Here is a 7859-nt window from a genome sequence, read left to right as displayed (position 1 = left end):
TCTATTTTTAGCTTTCTTTTTAAGGAAAATGTTTCATATATGAACACTTCAATAGTCATTTGTTTAACCTGAGTTTAATGAAAATATAGTGAAAGTATTTTTTGTTTGCAGCATTTTGCAGAGGCTTTCCTTTTAATGCACTTCCAACAATATACCTCTCCTGACTTTTAATCTTTGATCAATCCATACTAGGTTTATTTTTTTTAAAAGTGCAGCTGAAACTTACTCTTCTGTGGTATATTTTAGTAGTGGGCGTCACGTGTGGGGAGTTAATGTGAAATAAGAGACACTATAGCGTGTCAGAGTTGGTATTTCCAATGTGGGTGGAATTCATCATCAGATCTTACATATTTATTAGGAATGGGATAAAAAAAAACACTTAACTGTACAGAAGAAAAAAACATATCCATATAATCAAATAATTATGGATTATGTCACTTATGCCAATCATTTATAGAAACAACTTTGCAACACAAAATGTTAAACAATAAAACTCTCTGCTTCCTTTCTCCTGAGACTTTCAAAATAGTAGTAGAGTAAAGAAAATAAGTACTTTACAAAAATGAAGGGTGTTTAAAAAAAGATAACTTCTAATTATCATAGCCTGTCAGTATCTGAAGACCCTCCTTCACAAGCACTCGGAGGCTTGTCAAAGAGAAACCACTGACAGTTAAATCAGTATGGAGGAGGGAACTGTTCACTACTCATACTGACTCATACTGAGCACGACTATCAGGCTGAAGAACACTGATCAATTATCATACACTTAAAAAAACAGGAGTCATTCAGTTATTTAATCTAAAACAAAAAAAACTTATAGAGACATTTGAACTATATTGATGAACAATATTTTTTGTTTTTGATAAAGAACAAATATTAAGAATTTTATTTCAACATTCTGTATTCTACCAAATCTGATTCAAAAATACTTTAAATGCAATATTTATTGTTGAATTTGCATTTGTTCTGTGCAATTTTACATAAATTAAGCTCCCTATATGCAGACAAACTAGCTCAATTTTCTAACTATGTTTAAATGTGCTGACAAAGATTACAATTTTTAGTCACACCTTAAAGTGAGTCTCCATAATATTCTGCCTTTTCAAGGTTGGTCCTTTAGCGGTGTGTCTGGGGTTTGTAGTTGATCACACAGATGAAAACTGCATATGCATGTACACGCTTTATTTTCTGCTTTAACACATAACACGGCCTCCTATGGCTTGTGGAACACAATCAAGCTAGACACTTCCTCCATCCTGCTGTCTCTGAAATCCTAGCAGTAAACATGCCCTTTGTTTCTTTCCACTAAATTTTTAAACAGCAGCCATTTGACCAGGAGGAAGGAAGAGAGAGAGAGAGAGAAAAAAAAAATCAGGCCTGATAAGAGCAAAATAAAGTTGAGTCAAACAAATTACACTCAAGTTATTAGTGGCTATTTTGTAAATATCAAAGATCCACTTGTCCCAGTGTTCTGTGCTTCATTTGCATTCTGATGAAACTGGAGTGGATGTGTGTGAACTCGGGGGTTATCTGCCGAGCTGCAGCGCCCAAGCAGCCGAATCAGACAGCTCGGCGAGCGCCGGCTCAAGAGGATGAGCCACAGACCTCTCTCAAATCACTTCCTTCATAACAATTAAAATATGCAAAGTGATAATTTTCCTTAAGTAGCCTTAAATGTGCAATCTATTTAAATGTGAGGGAAATTGCCTAAAGCTTGGGCTGTGTGTGTGTATATATATGTATGTGTTAGGGGGTGGTGGTGGGGGATAAATTATGCAAATAACAGAAAGGACTCTTGAAAGCGTAATTTTTCTGTAATAAGCATACTGTTTCATTTAATTTTTTCCCTCTTATTAAAAGTGACAGTTCTTTTCGCTCTGTCTGATGGCTATATCTGACACAGGCTCCGCGGAGCTGACTGCTGGACTAAATGGTAAAGCATTTTTCTAGCTTTTTAGATGATGGTTACATTCACAAAGTAATTATGCACTAGAGAGTCCAGAAATAAGGTTTAATTACACAGTAATCGCCTCTGATGGACACGAGGAAGTGTGAGCACTGCCAGACTGCAATCCATCAATGACAAACCTCTGGCCACTTTTAATTCCTCCTCATTTGCATCATAACCTCGGCAAGCAAGTTGCACAAACGCTGTTAAATGTTAATAGGACCTGTCTCTCTTCTCAAAATGGATGCTTAAGCCATTTCAATTCTCCCTTTTTCCCCCCTCTATCTCGGTCTTTCACTCCCTCTCCTCCTCTTTCTCTAGTAACATACACACACACACACACACACACACTATCTCGCTCAGTCCATATCTCCTCTCTCTCGCCTCAACTCTCACACTCTCATGAGTCTTCACATAAATAGCCCCTCTTCAAGAAGAGGAAGCCAAGCACGGGAGACAGTGCACGGTCACTGCTGTGCTAATTGGGAGCAACATGTAAAGTTTTATCTCTTGAGTGCTAACAAACCATACAGACAAGAATTATTCCTGCCTAAGCGTGTGTGTGTGTGTGTGTGTGTGTGTGTGTGTGTGTGTGTGTATGTGTGTGTATGACTTACACACATAGCTACAGAGCATAAAGGTATGTTCACAGCATGTACGGGAAGCTCATCAAGTTAGACCAAATCCCAGTCCAATCCAAGGAGACGGGACAGAATTACCCCTTTTTTGTATTCATTTAAATGTCATTGGTGTTGCAGACATATGTATGCAGTATACTGTTCATTATACACCTAACATGTGTAGTCCACACACCAGGGTGGACATGAGACCCACAGGACCACTTGTGTTTACAGAGTGTTTTATTTATTGCCATATCCTGGAGAAAACAGCACATTCTGTACTCCACTAATCCCTCTGCATGCATTAAAGCCACCATATACTCTTAGATACTTATCATCGGACCTCGTTAATCCCCAGACATTCAGAGCAATTTGATCTTGATTTGAAAACATAATGAGATGTATGGAAACAAAGATTAAATATATTCACAAGTCAAAACTGTGACCTGTGAATATAATTAGTGTGTGAATGTCTAAGTGAGGTTTTCTATGTTTTTTATTCTGAAATCATTTTGACCAATTCAAGAATTTAGGTTTACAGCCATCTAGATTACGGCATTGGCTGCAAAATGAGTTAGAAAACTTGGCCATTAATAACTCAAGTTATTTTATAGATCTCTTATGTTCATGTATTAAACCTGAATTTAAAGAACTATGGCTTTTATCAAAAATGTGCACATTTCTGAGTGTCTTTGTGCAGAATCTATTCTAATGTATTCAAGAGTATTTATTTAATAACAAAGACACTACATTGTTTAAATGCTAAAGCACCTCCAAAAATAAACACTCTAAATGTAGCCAAAGTGAAAATAGCTATTTGAACATATCACCAGAAATTAAAGACATCTTTTATATGTTATTGGTTATTTTTGATTCATTAACATGTTAATTATTTTTGATTAATTAACACGTGGACAGTGGGCACCATTCTATTTCAATCAAAGTGGAGAAAATAGAAACAGTTGTACCCATTGATGTTAGTGGAAAATAATTTGTCATATATTTTACATGAATCTGGAAAGTGAGGTTTAACTCGACCTGAGCACTAATATAATAATGTTTCATACAATTCATACAATGTTTCCCTCGTGCTCATTTTAGAAAGAAGCATTTCACTAAACACTAAAGTTAAGTACACATACCTCAATGATGTAATGTATTTGAACTTCTAGACGTTCCACCATCGTGTAATTTGACTGGTGGGCTTAAAAGGTTCTCCTGCTGTTCTTCTGATAAATGTTCATCCCCTGCTCTTAAAGGTTTTACATTTATTTTAAGTTTATTTTCACATTGGTAGAACTAACTGTGGACTCCAGTGAATTCTTTACTGCCCATGCTATTTGAAAGCGGACCCACACGGGGTACTGAGTTCAATTTTTTCACATTCAACGGCCTGAAATGAGCAAATAAGGAAGAAAAGTCAGCCTGAATCACCTGGGGTTTACAGCCGGGTGTATAAGTGTTGGTGCAACAGCAAGTGAGATGTCTCTCTCTGTTTCTCTCTCTATCTCTCTCACACACACACACACACACACACACACACACACACACACACACACACACACACACACACACACACACACACACACACACACACACACACACACACACACACACACACACACACACACACACACACACACACACACACACACACAGAGCTGGATAACAAGCTGGCCTCCTGCACTGGTGTGATCACATCTAAATGTCCTCAGGTCAGCCCAGTCAACCGTCCACTTCCTATGTTTAGAACTAATTCTGGGTTGTTGCACTGTAATACCACTTTACACATGTAGCACGCTCCTGTGTGTGTGTGTGTGTGTGTGTGCGTGCGTGCGATCTGCCACCATTCAGATAATTCCATTTCGTAGATTACCAAAGTGGCCAAAGTAGCATGTAGTTACTATCACTGTGTGGTCTTCTTTGGAAATGTAATGATGGGATTAGCATTCCTGTAACATGAGGCCAGTGCTGCAGTGTAAAGTCAATCGAAAAAAGAGCCGGTATGGAGGCAGGTTTTCTTTTTCTTTTTCCCTTTGTTTTATCTGAAACAGTATTAACATCCAATTCTGATCGTCTCTGTCTCTTGAGCTGCAAATCACTGAATAATTAATGTGTGAAAAATAAGACATAACGCCAAAAAATTGACCTAAAAGACTAAAAATTGGGTCTTAATTACCATGAAATCCCTAATTAAATGTAATGTTTAGAGCCTTTTGGACTGTATGTCATGCATAAATTAAAAAGTTTTGCACACATATGGTGGCACTAAAATGCTTTGTAACTGTTTAACTGTCTTGAACTAAATATATAAACTGTTAAAATATCACGCTGACACACAGAGGCTTTGACTGGTGCCACTGGTGGATCTCTTTAGTCTGTCTTAACCCCTGCCTGGGAACAAGTGGAGCTAATGGGGAGCAAAGACAGGGGAGTGCATGTCCGATAGCCACACGTCCCCTAGTCAAGGCAATCATGGGAAACACAGAACGTCACTCTTTCAATTTCATCCCTTTCCCACTCGGCAAGCCGCCCTCCATAACGTCATTATCTCCAGCAGATCTGCAGGGTCCTCTGACAGGGCCGTGTTATCCAGGCACCGGGGGAAATGCAAATTGATTTCATATCAGCCGTGGCATTTTTAAGGCCTCCACATGTTACATAGACTGTCATTTTCAGGCAGAGATATGAAAATCAGAGGGAAATGTCAAACTGTGGAGGACTACATTATACACAGCGTGTTGTTTACTCTGATCACCGGCTCAGGGAACACGATACTTCTTAATGCCACGTTGTCAGTAGGCTGTTTGAGAGGTCTCTATTATGCTTTTGACCTGTGTTGGTATTTCTCTCACACGTGAATAACACCACTGAGACTGACAAAGATACACATCATTATTGTATTGAAACAGGTGCTAAAAAGAGGGCAGATGAGGAAAAGTGATTTGTCTGATGGACAGCATTAAAGTGGACCTACCAGGGAAGCTGCTGTAAGTTGACCTTTTTTAAAGCGGTTTCTCATTGTGACAAAACCACAAGCATTTATAACCTGAACTTATTGTTTTGCACAGCTCTTTATAGCTCTTAAATGTCTTCTTAGTCATTGTTTTGATTCTGGCCCACAACTCCCCTGTTTTTCTTTTGTTGGTTCTGGCACTCAAATAGTGGCAATATTGGCCACAAAAAATCAGTAGGAGAATTTAGCTAATGGTCCTTTTTAATTCTCTCGGGGGTTGACTTAGACAAAAACAGACATGAGAGAAATGGGAAATTACTGCAAAGGGTTGTTTCTTGCCACTCCGGACATTTCATTTAGCTGTCTGGTGAACAATGTATTATAAAGAGCAAGAAAAGTCTGCTCCCAGTGGTTGAATGAGGGACCTTCACCCAGGAGACAGGGGTTTGTAACAGAACATCGACGTCTAGAAGTTGTCTTCTACTTATGTTAAAAACAAGCAGCGACCTCAGGTGTTGAAAAAGGAAGCCAAAGTGGAGGTGGAAAAAAGCTGCAGTTCCACTTAAGGCATGCTTCAAAAAAGCCAAATAATCTCCATCAGACTCCATGTTAAAATGGACATTTCTACATCAGAAATAGACATGTTTATATCCTGTTTATAAAAACTATAATGCTCACAAAAGGTAATTATTTTATCTCTACTTGGGGTGCAGATGGTCTAGAGGTTAGGTCTTGCCCAATGTATGGAGGTCCTCCAAGCGGGCAGCCCAGGTTCAAGTCCGTCTGTGTCTCCTTTCCCGAATGTCATTCCTGATTGTCTCTCCCAGATTTCCTACTCTTTTCACTGTCCTATCAAATACAAGCATAAAGGCATAAAACTTTCCGATATGTGAATAATTGGGAATTAGACAGTGTTTAAACTTCACTCAAAATGTTTTATTTGAAGCTTGTTTTTGCTGCCCTCTATAATTCTGCATTGCTAATAGCCTTAAAAACTATAAATCTGTGAGGTAACTAATAATTTGTTTACGTGTCTCCAAGTATTGGAAGTATATGAGTATAGTGAGGTGAAAACTTAGACTGAAGGGGAGATAAGAAAGAGAAAGCAGATGGCTAAATATGAAGGTCACAACGGATTGAGAAGTTTGTCAAAATTTGATGACATAAGCAATCTGTAAGCAGTTATTGCACCCAAGCTTGAGGTACAGAGAAACATATTGAAATTCCAAAAAAAACACTGCAGCTGCCAGCACACTGCCAGGAATGATTGCCCCCAGTGCTTTTTCTTGCTTTGCTCTCTCTCTCTCTCTCTCTCTCTCTTTCCACCCCCCCCCTTTCACACGCATGGCTGCCTGCCAGATGTGAAGAGAGGCATATTTGGATTTAATGATATTACAAATGCCTTTCTCTATACTCAATAATAACTCAGTTGTGATTGATACACAGCTCTCAGCGCCGTATCTTGATACAAATAGAGTTGTCTGTCATCCTGCATTGAGTCATCAATTTGCGGCGCTGATGAGGCTCGTTTGCCATACCTAATCATGTGTCTCGTCGGGAAGCCTCTGAGGCCCATCAGATAGCACTTGTAAATACTCACAGCAACACAAGCTCTCGGGGAGTGGGTCTCATTATTGCCAGCACCCTTTCGCAATGTCCAACTTTTCTTTGTACATAAAGGCGAAAGCCTGGAATAAATCATGCAGTACACCCACATTTCTATTGATTAAAGCCATTCCCATGCCTGCTCCCGCTGAATTGTCCGCAGAATAAAGAGCAGCTTTATATTTTTTTTCCCTGTCAAAATGTTAGGTCATTCTATCAAGGCCAGCAGGCTCCATACAATTGCATAGTAAGTCTTCTGTTGAAAATGGACCAAAAGGCAGACAATAAAGTCTTGTATTTCCACCAATAGGAACCTGCAAAGAAAAAAGTGTCTTTTATGTTGTCCACTAGATATTATGGCTTAATACATGAAGGTAATACAACTTCTCTTTTCCCATAAACTGGGGCAAGTACAGAATATTTGTTTTCAGGCAACACTGTCAGGCTGTCTAGCATATATCTGATGTATATTATTTTATTTATACAATACACTATCATTTAGTCTAAGATTGCAGATATAAAACAACCAGAATGAAACGTGAAATGCTGTTTTTTCTTCATAGATAAAGTGGTAGTAGTTTATATTATGGCACGATAACAATGTGACAATAAAGAGGAAATACAATGTAATAATATGTAACAACATGTAATAACCAAAGTAATAACTACGTGATAACTAGATAATGGCTGATTGATAACTGTGTATATCTCTACCCTGTTACATCATCAT

Source organism: Labrus bergylta, chromosome 13 (genome assembly GCF_963930695.1).
Source record: "Labrus bergylta chromosome 13, fLabBer1.1, whole genome shotgun sequence".
In the NCBI taxonomy this organism is placed as follows: Eukaryota; Metazoa; Chordata; class Actinopteri; order Labriformes; family Labridae; genus Labrus; species Labrus bergylta.
The sequence above is the reverse complement of the archived record's forward strand: the minus strand, read 5'-3'. Positions refer to the sequence as shown.